Raw genomic sequence first — 18,079 nt, forward strand, 5'->3', positions numbered from 1 at the left:
AAGTCGGTGGCATTTTCTGTTCGGAAACACTCACAAACAGAAAGAGAGGAAAACATTAAGACTTAAATGAATCATTTAAAATATCCCTTTTCTTTTGTTGGATTTGATTCGTCTCCTTCGAATATACAGCCAGCGACCTGTATATTGGAAAAAACAACACAAAAACCACAACGAAGACGAAGACATAGACAAGTGTACACAACAAGTCCACACATACAACAACAAAAACATGGACACTAAACATGAACAGTAAGGTCAGTCAAGGTCAAAGCAAGTCATTCCACTGAAAGTGGTATTAAAAACGTAAACCATTTAGAAGGCCCAAGGCCAAGAGTCATAATTCTATTAACAAGCAGCAGTGAGATCTGAACACCCCACTACATAATTGGCAAAAACAGGGAGAAGATCTAGTGCATCAAAACCCAGGAGGAAAAGGAAGGTGAAACAGAGGAACATATGTCGTCAAACAGCCATTCATCGGTCAATCACTCAATGACACGTCCACGGCACATTCGCACTCACAACGCGGTTCTCTCAGGCATATGTAACGTGTCATCATTCAGTCATTCATGCACCGCACACGTTCATGCCTCAATTTTCACGTCCATGCATTCACAAGGTTTTGCTGCATAGTGTCTAAGTAGAATACAGGCCTCATTTAACCCACCAGCGGCAATAGTCAGTCCACCTCCTCTCTCGGGGGTCAATGAGCTCTTATTGCCCCTCCATGCTTGGCAACCTTTTAGCGTTAATTAATTGCTTTTCACTGGTATCATCTGATTAATAAGAGGTACGCTCCTTTTTACTTCCGCCTTGGCGGTGTAGGGGAACAAAGGATGATTAATATTCAAAAATATTAATTATTAAATTTTAATATGTTCGTTGCCAGAGGTGCCATCTAGAATTGAGTTTTAAGTGTCCTAGATCACTTTATTTTAATTAATTGTTACAGTTCCCTGTTTTTGTGGTGGGTTCTTGACGTCAGAATAGAGGTTTAATAAAGGTTTAAATGTCAATAAAAACACAGCGTTTACAATATGTACATGTTTATTTTACAGGCTATTACCACGATGATAGATTAGGCAGTTTCACAATTATTCACAGTTATTTTGACTCATTGGTATCACACAAAATGTACATTTTAACACAGCTGTATGGTATCTACACATTCTGAGTGTTTTAGATGTTTGCGTGAATTTGGGATTTATAGGGATTTCCTAACGCTCTGAGGAAGAGGAAGAAGGAAAATGGAAAGTTAAAGTAATGAAATTAATAAAACTACCAAAATGAAAAATATGGACTATGAATCTAGAATTTTCGATTGAGAGAATTTGTTAAGTTATAAACCACCTTTTTTCCAGAATTGTGTGTGCGTGCAGTTTTACCCTCCTTCGAACAGGCGTGATGATGACAGCTCCTTCTGCGTAACCAGCAGTGTGTGGGGAAAAAGCTTTTCCTGCGTTTTTCCGAAGACGTTTTCCGCTCATTCACTGTACGGGCCCGCGGGATACTGTCGGCCTGGCTGGGGTTCTGGTTCTCCTACACGGCACCACTCCTGGACGTCGATGGGTAGTTTAACTAACATGTTCTCCAATCAAAGATGCTAGAGTTCGTTAAAGCTTACTCATGGGAGGCTATAAAAATTGATTTGCTCCAAAAATTAAAAACTGCTTGGTTAATTTAAAAAATGGAGATAAAACTTAAAGTTAGTCATTGTGGGAATGGCTGGTAGCCACTTCCTGACTGGAGAGAAGTTCAATCAATATCTCAAAAATTCAGCATCACTAAACTGAATAACATCTAACTGTTAAGTCAGATGCAAAGAGGAGGACTAGACAGAGACGTAAGAGAGAGACGTAAGAGAGAAGTAAGAGAGAAGCAAGAGAGTGTGATGGGGGGAGCGAGGCCTTTTATAAACATGTCAAGAGATGATCTGATTGGTCAAAACACATCTGCAGTGTGGGAATGAGTGAAACCTGATTGGCTGGCAGAAAGAAGCGGGAGGCTTAACTTTCCTGTAAAGAAGACAAAATGGTGGGCTATCCCACATGTGCTTCTTAAACAAAGAGTCATAAAACTAGATAGGGTGTTACCATGTTAGGTCTAAAATGGAGCATGGGTGTGTGCCAATTGCATGAACCCTTGAAAAATGACTTTCAATTGATTATCCCATAAATGACTGATTTGAATTATTTCTAGCTTTAAGCATAACAAAGGAGGACAAATACACTTTTGATCAATGATCATGGAATATGAAGTTATAAACATTTCCCTTGAAATGTGATTGCATTAGTGCTTAAATATGTCAGACGGAGGCACACGATGAGTCTCTTTCCTGTAGACAAATGGTTAAAATCGAGGTCCCATGTCTGAAATTCGTTTAAATCACATTTCTGCCTTTAAAGCATCAGATGGTGTATAGGTTTTATTTTTATTTCTTCCTTTTTAATCTTCATGTTGAAGAGGATGTCTCTGGTGTAGGGTGTCAGGTTCCATCCCTGTTATCTCTGTGGGGTGTCTGTTCTTTGGGGAGGATGGGTGTCAGCAAAAAGTCTGCAGGAAGAATGGCTGTGATTTGAAGAAATGTTCCTTGGTCCATTTTTCCATTGTCTGTTTTTGAGTCAAAAAAGTGTAATAAAATTCCAAACGTGCGACAGTGTTTTTACCGCCTTTTGACCATCGACCAGGGTTCCTACAGCGGAGTCTACACTTAGATTATTGTCCATGGTAGTACTGACAGTCTGCTATTTGCTGATCAGGCAAAATCGCACGGCCGTGCACTAATAAACTCACAACTCTCTCAACAGCTGCTAACTCCAGCAATTTAAGACAAATATCTGAATCAGCGGGAGGCTCTCAACGTACGCTCTTAAAAATAAAGAACTGGGAGAAATCTTCCCCACCGCTGGTAGCTCCAGAAATTTAAGAAAACTTCTGAATCAGCGGGAGGCTCTCAACGTACGCTCTTAAAAATAAAGAACTGGGAGACCATATAAACACACCATATAAACACACTTATGCAGGACTTGTCAGGACTTTTGGGCACTCCTAATATTATTCAACTGTAACCGGAGCACGCAACCTCTAATAACCCTCACTCTAAGAGAACGTACAATATTAATATTGTAGACTGAGAAATATGTTCAGAACGATATTCGGTTACCAAGCATGTATCAAATCAGGTGGACCGCCATCCCCTGCCAAGACAGTATGACGCATGTTCAGCGAGTCAAGGATGGTGTCCGGGAGAGAGAAGTATTCCCCAAGAATTGTTCCGCCTGTCACATTAAAACCAGGACTTCTTGTTTGAAAAGTAATTGCCTATGTACTCATAGCAAATAATGGGACAGTTTTCTCAGGAAAAATTTGGTACCCCCCCCTGCTGTCCAGTGGCTTCGGGCCGGCAAGACAGTCCGACGCGGTAAGGAGGAGGCGCGCAAAATGAAAACAATAAACGTTGAACTATGCTGCCTGTCGCAAGCAGCTTCAAAAGGGTAAGGTACAGATTGTTTACGAGGGTATCGGTCAAAAATATCAAAATGTAAACTTGGTTGAGGCTGCAGTCCTCAATCTCCGTCTCAATTTTCCTGAAATTGAGTAAAAACAAAAGGGTAAAAGAAGAATCGTTCAGAAATAACATAGAAGAAAAACGTGTGAGCTCAAAAAAAATCATGGCCAATAAAAAAAATAAAAAATAAAAACTTCAGCTCCAAAAGCTGAGGCAACACAACAGAGGGCTCTTTCTTCAATGGATGTAACCATATCTTGCATTGTGGGGGGCCTCCGCTCAACAAGAAAAAAAAAGGAAAGAAAAGCAAACAAAAACAAACCCATGAGTAACTATTTTCCTCCCTTTTGTTTGTTTTTTCTCATGAAGGCAAAAGCAGTGTAAATAAATGAGCAACATAATGAATAAAAGCAAAGATAAATGATGGGCACACATGGTCTCATGTGGCAAACAGAAGGGTTCTGTGTGAAGTTATGGTGGTCCTGTGTTTCAGCTCATAGTTATGAACATGAGTGTGTGACTATATGTCTGGTCTGTCTGCACACCATCTTTTAAGTGTATCTCAAAGCCTGTGAGAGAATAAATGAAAACAAAATAATCTAGCGTACAGTCAGAAAATAGAGGGGTTAGTATTGTCCTATAGAAGGAGAAACTTGTTGACTATTTGCTAGTTGTCCCCCCCCATGCCAAAGTTCAAGGTTAAAGTGACCACCAAAGGCTGTGGTGGACTTCTTATGGCTTGGTATCCTCGTGGCTTTTGAAACAGTGTCTTTTTTGGTGAAGATGTTCCAGTAGACTGTGATCAGTCTGCAGTTGCTGCCCATCATTCAGGCAGTAATCGTGGCGTTTAACCCGCAACTCATTGGTGGGGGTGTCCAACCAACTCCGACGCCCACAGGTTCTCAGTCTTTGATGATGGGGCAGGATGTGTTAATCCCAGCATTGGCATGCGGCCCATTCCATAGACGATGAAGAGTTGACTTGGGACTGAGCGAGTTATTTCGTTGCAGCTTTGTTTTGCTGAATGGGAGAGTCGAGTCCTTTGATAGTCGATTTCCTTCTGAAACTTGGTCCTTTGTATGATGTTGACATTTCATTAGCATAAGGGTTGAAGGTGATTTCATTCATTAAGAGTTTTCATTGAAGATGTCATTTCTTCAGGGACAACCGCAAAGCCAACAGAAACTAACAATAAAATAATAAAAAAATTATAATGATGATAACAGTAATATTAAAATAAAATCAAATGAAATACTGTATTCATGTGTTTATGTGTTTGAGTGTATGTTGTTCATAGTAATTTTAGATTGGACCCCAGATATATCAAACATGAAATCAATTGAAATTTAAAATAAAAATAAAAATAGTGTCTGTGTTGCAATGGCTTAGCACTATTCTGTAGGCAGAGGGAAAGCTGAGAAACCACAACGTTGTGTCACTAACGCTGTTAGTTTTGGGAATCTATGTATTAATAGCAGACCGTATTACAAGTATGTAGTGTCTTAATCACATGACCTTTCACTGAACTGGCCAATGAGGGGCACTACGCCTGGATAGAGTCAATGTGTGTGTATGTGTAAATCATCTCTCTGTGTGTGTGTGTGGCTCTCTCTCTCTCTCTCGCTCTCTGTGTGTGGGTGTGGCTCTCTCTCTCTCTCTCTCTCTCTCTCTCTCTCTCTGTGTGTGGGTGTGGCTCTCTCTCTCTGTGTGTGTGTGGATGTGTCCCTTTCTCTGTGTGTGTGTGTGTGTGTGTGTGTGTGTGTTGTGCCTCCCCGTGTGCGCGCGTGTACAACACACGTCCGCACGTTCAGCTGAGAAAAAAGCCAAAACGCACAGAAAACACAGCAGCCGACTCTCGTCCAAAAAGAAAGCATTAAAGCCAAACAACCGAAGGGAAAAATCTGATTCCATTCACACGTTTAATCAAAATAAAAACAAAGATTAAAAAAAGTAAAACTCACCGAAAGCTTGCCGGTTTCATGATCTGAGTTCACATCATACCAAGATTGTATATGCGTATGCATATATTATTTGTTTATTGGATTCTTCATTTGTTTGATTCCCAATATTAATGTTTACTCCCTGTAGTCTTCACTACAGGTTAGGTTAGGGTTGGGGTTTTAATCTATTTTGATATCGGTACAGAGGTGAACTCGATACATGGCACGGGGGTGTTTTGGAAACTTTGGTTGCCTGTCTATCCTATGGTCAGGACCTCACAGGCTGTCCGTGGAGGAGCCTGAACAAAACCAAAGTAAATAATGACCAGCCGTACTAGATGCCTGAACAAAAATATCCGGAGCCCGAAGAAAAAATATAGGGAACTTATAATATTAAAAGCAAAGAACTTCAACCATTTGAGCCTTTCTCATGGCAGTCTTTTCACTGCGTCAAAACACAGAACAGCTGAAGGAGGAGAGAACCTCCAGAGTGATGAAAATCAATACAGTGCTCGACTGGTTGCCTGTCTATCAACACAGAGTGAATATATATATATATATATATATATATACAGTATATATGAAAATTTATTTATATATAAAAAGGCAGCTTTTCCTTAATAGTCCGAATTGGTGTTTGAGGATCAACCGATGGTTCGTGGTCCAGTCTCTGTCCGAGGGGCAGACCACCGCGGCGCAGACTCGGAGTCCCATGGCATAAAAAAATTGGCTTTGGGGTTTAAAGTGCGTCCACTCTCCGGTACCGGTCCACGGCAGAAGCACCCCAGAGTAGAAGATGGATCCTGTTCGTGATCGCCAATTTGTCACGGTAAATTTGCGGTTGATCTCTTGATTTATTGCTCTGGTTGAATGATGGAGTCCAGTCGGAGCATTGATGATTTTATAAAAAAGATTTATTATAAAATTTAAAAAAAAAAGAAGTAAAAAAGAAGCTTCCATCCTGAAAAAATAAAAAGCAGGCCCCAACAAGGATGGTCAAAAGGCTCCTGGCAGAGCAAAAAGGCAAGACCCACTCTAACTAACAGTTTCACAGCTTAAGCTTTTATACAGATAACAGAAAAAGTTCTACCCTGAGGTGAGGAGAAGGAGGGAGTCAGATGCCCAATAATGGAAAACGTTTGAGGATGATGAAGACGTGTATATTATGAGGAAGGTTGGGCGCCACGCTTATCTATCCTTGATAGTGTGTGTGCGTGTATATCTGCATGTGAGTTTGAGTTTGGCCTTCAGCAGAGACTCTGTGTTGCACTGAGTACAATACGATCTCTACTGTTTAATCTAACATGACTCAGCTGTTCAAAAGTGCAAAGAGTAATGCAGTCATCATGTATTAAAACATGACAAATTGTACACATGAACATACATTTGACGATATGATGATGAATATAATAATTGCCATAACATAGGGTTGGCTAGTTTTAATACACCCCAGTTTCACAAACATTCTTTTGATAACGACAGAGCTTACCTGTCTCATACTTGAAAATGTACCCCCAGCTACAACGTCCACCATAAGTTTCAAGTGACCGCTCTTGATGCAAAGGAAATGGAGGAGGTGCCTGAACTCTTTGCAAAAACACCAAAGACTTTTCATGTTGACCGGCAATACGCTTTGATTCTTGTACAATTGTGACAACAGTTTCACTAATGATACATGTAGACATGGTGAAGCGTGTGTGTGTGTGTGTGTGTGTGTGTGTGTGTGTGTGTGTGTGTGTGTGTGTGTGTGTGCGTGTGCGTGCGTGTGTTTCCCAATATTGGCTAACAGCTAATAATTGAAAAGGTCATGAGAGAAGTCAGGGTAAGAGTGGGAATATTTTCCTTGCATTTTTGAAGTCAGACACTGTCAGATTACTATGGCAGCTGCTGGTAGAATATCACACACACACCAACTAAACTAACAGGTATAATTTGGCGGGACGGATAAAATCATTTTTTTTATTTTTTTCATTATGGGCGGGGACTAAAAGGCGGGACTTCCAATTAGGGTTTGTCAAAAGTTTGATGAGAAGTAGGTACTATCTCTCTCTTAGAGAGAATCTCTTTGTTAATAAAGCTTTATAGAGATAAAAATTTGACTCCTATAACATGTCATCCAAAAAGTCCACCAGTGTCTCCAATAAAGTCTTAAAATTAGCTCTTCTTAATGTTAGATCTCTTGTTAACAAGTCACTACTAATTAATGATATTATTTTGACACATCACTTGGACTTTTTATTTCTTAATGAATCATGATTGAATGATGGTATCACTAATACTATTCTCAATGAAAGTTCACCACAAGACTTTATTTGTTTCAATAAGTGTCGTACTTGCAGGAAAGGTGGTGGAGTTTCTGCCATTTTTAAATCAATATTTCAGTGCATAGAAATAACATTTGGTGATTTTATCTCCTTTGAATATATGTCATTCTTATGGAAGGGTGATTCAAGAGTTCTGTTTTTAGTCATTTCTAGACCCCCAAAATATTCTGGAGAATTCATGGATGAGTTTGCTGAACTGCTGTCAGTTGTATGCACTGAATACAGCTTTCTAATAATAACAGGTGACTTAAATATTAATGTAGACAATAACATGGACAATACTGCCAAACAACTGTATGCTTTAATGGACACCTTTGGTCTTTTACAACATGTAACTGGTCCAACACACACTCAAGGTCACACTTTGGATCTGGTTATCTCCTGCCAAAGAAAAATGATAACAGAGCTGTAAAAATAACCTTCACGAATATAAAATTCAAAGGAGAAATACTCAAGCAAGGAAACAAACTCAAGGGAACGAAGGTGTACATCAATGAAAACCTGACGAAACAAAATGCAAGCATTGCATGGAAGGCACGCCAAATAAAAAAAGAAGGAAAGATTGTGAAGACGTGGTCAAAAAACTGCAGGATTTACATCCAGGAAGAAGAGGACGGAAAACCAGTTCTCATCAAAACGATGGACAACTTGGGAAAATACGAAGGATCCACCTAAACAACAACATTACTGATGGTAATCATGGATATGGACCCAGATCTATATAAACACTGGAAACAAAACTCAGACTGTGATTATTTTACGGAGACCGAATTAAATGTGGAAACCAAGAGTAAAAAAGGTCTGTCATTTATTCATTTCAATTGCTAGGTGGTGGGGTGATTAAGGATTACATTAAATTTAAATTCAAAGTGTTTATTTCCAATAAAACTAACAACAGCAGTTAGAAACACGCTTATGAACTAAGATATATTACATTAAAATTACATCTCTAAAGGTGTTGATATATCTGCTGTTGATGTAAGAGACTTAGCTCTATCTGATCATTTCTGTGTCTTTTTTGACCTAGAGACTGTAACATCTGTTCCCCCTAGTTATGTGTGTTTAAAGAAAAGGTACATAAATGAGAACACAAGTGCACAGTTTATGGAAGCCATAGCAATGACACCAACATTGAGTGCTGAGACAGTTGATGATCTTCTGGATGAGTATAATAGAAACGTCTGTAATGTCATAGATGTGGTGGCTCCAATCAAAACTAAGAGAAAACCAAACACACAGAAAACACCTTGGAGGAGGACTGAGATAATGCAGAATTTGAAATCTGACTGTAGAAGAGCTGAGCGTAAATGGAGATCAACAAAACTCCAAATTCATCTAGAACTGTACAAAATAAGTCTGCGAAAATTCAATGATGGCTTGTTCAAAGCAAGGCAGCAATACTTTTCTGAAATTATTGCCAAAAATGTCAACAACTCTCGCACGTTGTTTTCTGTAATTGAAAAGCTCACAACCCCCCCAGATCAGATAGCCCCTGAATTACTGTCAGCTGGAAAATGCAATGAATTTGCTGTATATTTCAATGAAAAAATACAATCAATAAGGTCAAACATCAGAACAAACCAGCAAAATCACAAAAAGCTTGAACAGCTTCAACCACTGAGGGATGAGTCAACTACAATGTTAGAGTTTATTACAGTGAACCCAAAAACAATAGAGGAGACTGTTCAGCAGCTGAATCCATCAACGTGTTGCCTTGACACAATACCCTCAAACTTCTTTAAAACTGTTGTAAAGTCAATTGTCACTGATTTGTGTCAGATAATTAACTGCTCATTCCAATCAGGCACCGTACCAAAATCCCTGAAAGTAGCTGCTGTGAAACCGCTGTTAAAAAAGAGAACACTGGATGCCTCTATACTGGCTAACTATAGACCAATCAGCAACCTTCCATTCATGGCCAAGATCATTGAGAAGGTGGTCTTCAACCAACTGAGTCAATTCTTAACATTCAACAAAATATTTGATAAATTTCAGTCAGGTTTTCGTTCTGATCACAGCACTGAAACTGCTCTTATCAAAGTGATCAATGACATAAGGTTGAACACTGATTCAGGAAAAGTATCTGTTCTCATTCTGTTGGATCTAAGTGCTGCATTTGACACTGTAGATCATACAATTTTGTTGCACAGATTGCAAACATGGGTTGGACTAAATGGAAAAGTAATGCAATGGTTTAAGTCATACTTGGAGGAGCGAAGCTATTTTGTAAGCATTGGAAACTTTGAATCTGACAGATTACCAATGTCCTGTGGGGTTCCTCAGGGATCTGTTCTTGGACCCCTTCTGTTTAACCTTTACATGCTTCCTTTAGGACAAATTTTACAGAACTGTAAGGTTGATTATCAGAGCTATGCAGATGACACACAACTATATCTATCACTGAACCCAGATGACCATGGTCCCATTGAGGTGTTGTGTGACTGTTTAGAAAAAGTAAACTGCTGGATGAGTGAAAACTTCCTTCAACTAAACCATGACAAGACGGAGGTGATTGTCTTTGGTAACAAGGAAAAGAGGACTGGTGTCAGCAATTATCTTGAGTCTCGATCTTTAAAAGCTAAAGACCAAGTCAAAAACCTTGGTGTTCTGATTGACTCAGATCTTACATTCAGCAGTCAGATCAAATCAATCACAAAAACAGCCTTCTACCACCTAAAGAACATCTCCAGAGTGAAAGGTTTAATGGCTCAGAAAGACCAGGAGAAACTGGTCCATGCTTTTATCTCCAGCAGACTGGACTATTGTAATGGTCTTCTGACAGGAATCCCCCAAAAGAGCATCAAACAGCTACAGCTGGTTCAGAACGCTGCAGCTCGGGTCTTAACCAGAACAAAGAGGTCAGAGCACATTACTCCAGTTTTAAAGTCTTTACACTGGCTCCCAGTCAGCCTCAGAATAGACTTTAAAGTTCTGCTGCTGGTGTATAAATCTGTGAATGGGTTTGGTCCAGAATACATCAGTGACATGTTAGTCAGGTATGAACCCAGCAGGTCTCTCAGATCTATGGACACAGATCAGATAGTGGAGCCCAGAGTTCACAGTAAACATGGTGATGCTGCTTTTAGTTGTTATGCTGCAAAGAAGTGGAACAAACTGCCAGCGGAGCTGAAGTCAGCATCCAATGTGAACATTTTTAAATCAAAGTTAAAGGCACTTTTTTTCTCTACTGCATATGATTGAGAGAGAGATTTTTTGTCATGTTGTTGATGTAATGATGATTTTACTGATGATTTTAATTGATTTTACTGATGATTTTAAATGTTCTTATTGATTTAAATGTTCTTATTGATTTTAAACAATTGAATGTTTTATCATGTAAAGCACATTGAGTTGCCTTGAGTATGAAATGCGCTATATAAATAAATTTGCGTTGCCTTGCCTTGCCTAAAATACTACTTTGCTTGTGAACTGGGATGTGGTGATGTGTTTATACAAGTTGGATCTGATCCCATCATCAGACAGTGGAAAATACAACACTGCCAATAGAACTAACAACAGCTGGATTACCTTTGATGTAGAGACAAAACAAGGTGACATTGTGGATGAAAAGGGAAGAACCTTCCAAACACCTTCGAAAGAGGAACTATTCTTGAACTGGAGGAATGCTAACAACGTCTGGCAGGGAACAAGGCCAACACGAACAAAGATAGAGGACAACACTGACTACAGATGAGAATACACAAAAAAGGACGTTCAGAAGAAATCAAGAATGTTTTGACCAGAGAGACATGTAAACCCATGTAAATTTGCGATGGTAAAACAGGGGACGGGACCCGGATAAGCAAACTGCTTCTCTCGTCTCCTTTTTCGGCATGTACAAAAAAAAAAAAAAAAAAAAAAAAAAAAAAAAGTGAATGTAACCATGTCGGAAATAAACTGAATAAATAAATAAATAAATAATCTCTAAAGGTGTTGATATCTCTGCTGTTGATGTAAGAGACTTAGCTCTATCTGATCATTTCTGTGTCTTTTTTAACCTAGAGATTGTAACATCTGTTCCCCCTAGTTATGTGTGTTTAAAGAAAAGGAACATAAATGACAACACAAGTGCACAGTTTATGGAAGCCATAGCAATGACACCAACATTGAGTGGTGAGGCAGTTGATGATCTTCTAGATGAGTATAATAGAAAAGTCTGTAATGTCATAGATGTGGTGGCTCCAATCAAAACTAAGAGAAAACCAAACACACAGAAAACACCTTAGAGGAGGACTGAGATAATGCAGAATTTGAAATCTGACTGTAGAAGAGCTGAGCGTAAATGGAGATCAACAAAACTCCAAATTCATCTAGAACTGTACAAAATAAGTCTGCGAAAATTCAATGATGGCTTGTTCAAAGCAAGGCAGCAATACTTTTCTGAAATTATTGCCAAAAATGTCAACAACTCTCGCACGTTGTTTTCCGTAATTGAAAAGCTCACAACCCCCCCAGATCAGATAGTCCCTGAATTACTGTCAGCTGGAAAATGCAATCAATTTGCTGTATATTTCAATGAAAAAATACAATCAATAAGGTCAAACATCAAAACAAACCAGCAAAATAACAAAAAGCTTGAACAGCTTCAACCACTGAGGGATGAGTCAACTACAATGTTAGAGTTTATTACAGTGAACCCAAAAACAATAGAGGAAACTGTTCAGCAGCTGAATCCATCAACGTGTTGCCTTGACACAATCCCCTCAAATTTGTTTAAAACTGTTGTAAAGTCAATTGTCACTGATTTGTGTCAGATAATTAACTGATCATTCCAATCAAGCACCGTACCAAAATCCCTGATAGTAGCTGCTGTGAAACCTCTGTTAAAAAAGAGAACACTGGATGCCTCTATACTGGCTAACTATAGACCAATCAGCAACCTTCCATTCATGGCCAAGATCATTGAGAAGGTGGTCTTCAACCAACTGAGTCAATTCTTAACATTCAACAAAATATTTGATACATTTCAGTCAGGTTTTCGTTCTCATCACTGTAAGGTTGATTATCAGAGCTATGCAGATGACACACAACTATATCTATTTCTGAACCCAGATGACAATGGTCCCATTGAGGTGTTGTGTGACTGCTTAGAAAAAGTAAACTGCTGGATGAGTGAAAACTTCCTTCAACTAAACCATAACAAGATGGAGGTGATTGTCTTTGGTAACAAAGAAAAGAGGACTGCTGTCAGCAAGTATCTGAGTCTGGATCTTTAGAAGATAAAGACCAAGTTAAAAACCTTGGTGTTCTGATTGACAGATCTTACATTCAGCATCAGATCAAATCTATCACAAAAACAGGTTCTACCGGCTAAAGAACATCTCCAGAGTGAAAGGTTTAATGACTCAGAAAGATCAGGAGAAACTGGTCCATGCTTTTATATCCAGCAGACTGGACTATTGTAATGGTCTTCTGACAGGAATCCCCCAAAAGAGCATCAAACATCTACAGCTGGTTCAGAACGCTGCAGCTCGGGTCTTAACCAGAACAAAGAGATCAGAACACATTAGTCCAGTTTTAAAGTCTTTACACTGGCTCCCAGTCAGCCTCAGAATAGACTTTAAAGTTCTGCTGCTGGTGTATAAATTTGTGAATGGGTTTGCTCCAGAATACATCAGTGACATGTTAGTCAGGTATGAACCCAGCAGGTCTCTCAGATCTACGGACACAGGTCAGATAGTGGAGCCCAGAGCTCATAGATCTATGGACACAGGTCAGATAGTGGAGACCAGAGCTCACAGTAAACATGGGGATGCTGCAAAGAAGTGGAACAAACTGCAGCAGAGCTGAAGTCAGCATCACATGTGAACATTTTTAAATCAAAGTTAAAGGCACTTTTTTTCTCTACTGCGTATGATTGAGAGAGAGATTTTTGGTCATGTTGTTGATGTAATGTGTTTGTTGATGATTTTAATTGATTTTACTGATGATTTTAAATGTTCTTATTGATTTTAAACAATTGAATGTTTAATCATGTAAAGCACATTGAGTTGCCTTGCGTATGAAATGCGTTATACAAATAAATTTGCCTTGCCTTGCCTTAACACTAGAAGTCCCAGGGATTTCTATATCCCCCAGAAGTCCCAGAGCAGGGTCAAATGAACTCTAGGACCAAACTGACGACTCTGATGGCTACAATTTGCATCTATTCATTTGTAAATGAATCACCTGAGAAATCAGCAGGGGGGAGAGCCTGACTCTAACAATGGAAGTCTGGAATGTTAGGGGGAAGTGCCCTGGAAGCTAAAGTCACAATGCCCCGTTTATTAACTCGTTCTGCTTGATGCTGGGGTAGAACAAACACAGACTACAAACATTGAAAGAAACAGAGTCACCTCTTCCAACACACCTGATTCAAATGATTACCAGGCTTCTGCAGAGCTGGATGATCATTTGAATAAGGTGTGCTGATTAGTGGCCCTCGAGGACCGGAATTGGACACCCCTGGAATAGCCTATTGTCATGCAGCCTTTTGTGCTGTGGGGAATAAATAGCTGGCTGCTTCCACCTGCTGACACTCCACACTTATTCTACTCAAAATGCAGAGAAGATTTACCACTCAAGAAGCGTTGGAATTGATCCTGAACGAGACAAACCCTTGTGACTCAGATGGAGAGGACATAAACCTTCAGCCAAATTCGGATTCAGACTCTGAGCTGTCTTCAGGTTAGATTTCCCAAACATCCGATTTTCATTTCCTGACTTTATTTTTATTTAAAACCAAACAAAAGAATAATTTGAATTTGTTCACATTGCAGATGACGAGACTGCTCCTCATCTGGAAAAGAGAGCTCGGTTGGAGAGTGAGCCCACAGAGACGGCGAAAGAGGGCACAGTGTGGCATGAAGAACATGTGGGTACAATTCTCCGTTTCACTCCAATGGAACCGTACGCTGCAGATGGAGAGCCAACAGCAAAGGCCAGAAGAAGAATCAGGAGTCGCCTTCAGAGCTTCCTCTGTTTCATTACTGTTGGCATGCTCCGTCCCATTCAAGAATAGACTATTCAGCATGCACGGCAAATGGAGCAGACGGACTGGTTCATGATCCTCCATGAACTAATGGCATTTATTTCTGTTATTATTTTGAGGGGGGTGACCAAGGTTCCATCTCTGCGTGACAGCTGGTCAGCATGCCTGGGAAACCCACTTATCACTGGAATTATGTCACGAAACCGTTTCCAAGACATCATGCGTCACCTACGATTTGATGACATGTTTACGTGCAGTGAGTGAGCGCAGACAGATAAGTTTGCTGCAATTTCGTTCGGATGTGTGGGGATCGTTTGTTACCAACTGCATCACATGCTACAACCCTGGTCGACACATCACAATTGATGAACAGCTTTTCCCATCGAAGACTCGCTGCTGTTTCCTGCAGTACATTGCAACAAAACCCGACAAATTTGGCATAAAGTTTTGGGTGGCTTGTGATTTGAAAACAAAGTACATCTGCAATGTCCTCCCATATCTTGGAAAGGACCCCAGTCGTCCCAGTGAGGAGAGACTTTCTGAGAGTGTGGTGATGAAGCTGATGGAACCATTTATGGACAAAGGCAGGACGGTCACCACGGACAATTTCTTTACATCACTGACACTTGCACGACGACTGCTCAGCCGGAAAACCACCATCCTCGGGACAGTCAACAAGATTCGCCGGGAAATTCCTCAGTCAACTAGAAAGATGGACCGCAAGGAATTCACCACTCAGGTATGTTGTTGGTCTTTTTATTCCATCAACACCTCTGAGTGTGTCATTGTGTTTAAAACCGCTATAATAACAACAATTTCTTCTTTTTTAGGTGTTTTCCACCACTGGTGCCACGCTGACGGTGTATGCGCCCAAACGAAAAAAGACCGTCTACATTCTCAGCAGCATGCACAGTGTGGTTGAGACTGAGGAAACCATCAAAAGGAAGCCAAACACCATCACCCAATACAACACCACAAAGTGCGGAGTGGATGTGATGGACCAGATGGTGCGGGAGTACAGTGTGCGCACAGGAACACGGCGATGGCCAGTCGCCGTGTTCTACAACATGATCGACATGGCGGCACTCAATGCACATCTGCTTTATCAAGCATGCACCGGGGTGCAGGAGAGACGGGTGGACTTCCTGGTTCAGCTAGCAAGAGAGTTGGCTAACTCTCATGTGAGTGAAAAGAAGGCACTCAAAGAGCAACTGCGCCAACAACAACCGCCTACACCTGGCCCTGGGAAAAGGGCTAAGTGTCAGATCAACCATTGCTGCAAGAGCAATCGCGCAACTGTGCGATGTGTTCATTGCCACAAATACACATGTGGCAAATGTAGGAGAGAGATACCGTGGCAGTGCCAAGTATGTCACGAGTCTCAATAAGAGGATGAAGGAGATTCTTCTAAATATGTGCACAGTTGCTTTGTTATTATCATTATTTTTATTTATTTTGTTTTTTTTTTTTTTTACACAAATAAAAACCATTGAAAACAAATCACAGTTGTTCTTTTGCACATTTCTCACACCACACTGTCATTAAAAATAAATAATTTTTGTGTTCTCTTTGGGTCAAATGACACCTCTCTGGGTTTTATAGGTAAAAAGTTCATTTGACACCTCTGTGGGACTTCTAGTGTTAAACCCAACTTTGAACATTCATCGATACATGGCATTTTGTAGACGGCCACAATCTGTTGTTTGTTGTCATGTGGATGTGATGAATGGGCCCTTGTCAGCTTCTATAGATTTGACTTCATTTTTTCTTCCATCATTTTGATTTTAATTTTGACATTTTGACTTTATTCTATATTTGCCCAAAAAAATTTACTCCATCAAAATCCACTTCTGTAAAAATCCACTTGCCTGGTGATACAGTGCCATAATAACATCCAATATTCAATGTCCCTTTATTACTGAGATTAAAACCTCTTCTTTTTTTCCAAGGGTAATCTAGCTAGATAGCAACACTGACTATAGTTCTGATTTCAAACAAGCATATTCTTGGTACCTGCTTCAATATGATGTCCTTAGAGCACAGACTTGCTACACATGTACAAACTTCAAGAAGCAGGAAGTAGACCCAGAATACTTATTATAAAATAAAAGTCAGGCATGGTATAAAATAAATCAATTTATTTTATTGCAATAACAAAACATGCATTGCTGTCTCATAATGATTGCACTTCTTGTAGTGTTGACCTTTGACAGCATGTGCAGACAAGGGAAAAAAAATAAATAAATAAATGAAAGTCAGGCAATGAGAGAATCTGTAGTGTAGATGGCTAAAGATGGGCCTAAATGTTCTAGAGCAAGAGTGTCAACTCATGTTAGTGAGTGGGTAAGGGAGTGGATTCACTTTTGTTTTCCTCCACAATGTATTAGGGTTGCAACATTTTTTTTTTTGAATGGTTTGTCTAATCACATAGCTCTGTTATTTGTGTTGTCTGAAGTTTCGCTAATTTCCTGCCACAGTTTAAGCATAATTGATTCTGAGCGTCAACTATGTCATGTGAGGTATACTGTACGTTGACCTCTCAAAGTTGATCTGTTATTGAACTGGGTTGGCCCAAGAACCTAAATGACAATGGAAAAATACATTAATTTAATATAAATAGTCCCCAACTGTAAGAAACAGATGAATTCGGTGGATTCTGTCTTATTTGGGACTCTAGTCCCATGTTTTATTTTCCACTTATTTTACCATTTAATATGGCATTATTGAAGATGGTTTAATGCACATAACATGGTCTCAAACTGCTGTTATTAAGTTAATCAGATAACAGTGGGGGACTGACATAACCTCTTTCAAAACCAGTTAAGACAATATAGAAAATAACATTTTATTGCACTTTATATTTAGACAGCAGGTGATCTTTTTTTTCTTTTAAACAGTTTCCCATTGATGTTTAGATGATTTTTAGAAAAACGTGATTGAAAAGAAATTACTACACTAATGTACATTTTTTTGTTTTTTTTTAAATACATGAGCACTATAATGAATTCATTACATATTTTGATTCTCATCGACGACACAAATCTTTACAAATGCATCTTTGTACTTTCTTGTCTTCCTTTAATCTTCATAAATTTAGATTGATCTTGCTTGACAAATTAAATATAAAAACAGTAAAAAGACATATTTTTATGTAACTTCAATTCATTATTTGCATTGAAAACTGACAGAATTCAAGTAAAGTATCTATATTTTTGCAATTATTTATTAAATCTGATGAGTGACCATGAGAGTACATGATTATCTGGAGCAAAAACACAGTGTCTTAATACAGATTATGAAGACCAATAAAAATAATAATAATAATCAATATAAAATA

This window comes from Gouania willdenowi, chromosome 13 (genome assembly GCF_900634775.1).
Source record: "Gouania willdenowi chromosome 13, fGouWil2.1, whole genome shotgun sequence".
Lineage (NCBI taxonomy): Eukaryota > Metazoa > Chordata > Actinopteri > Blenniiformes > Gobiesocidae > Gouania > Gouania willdenowi.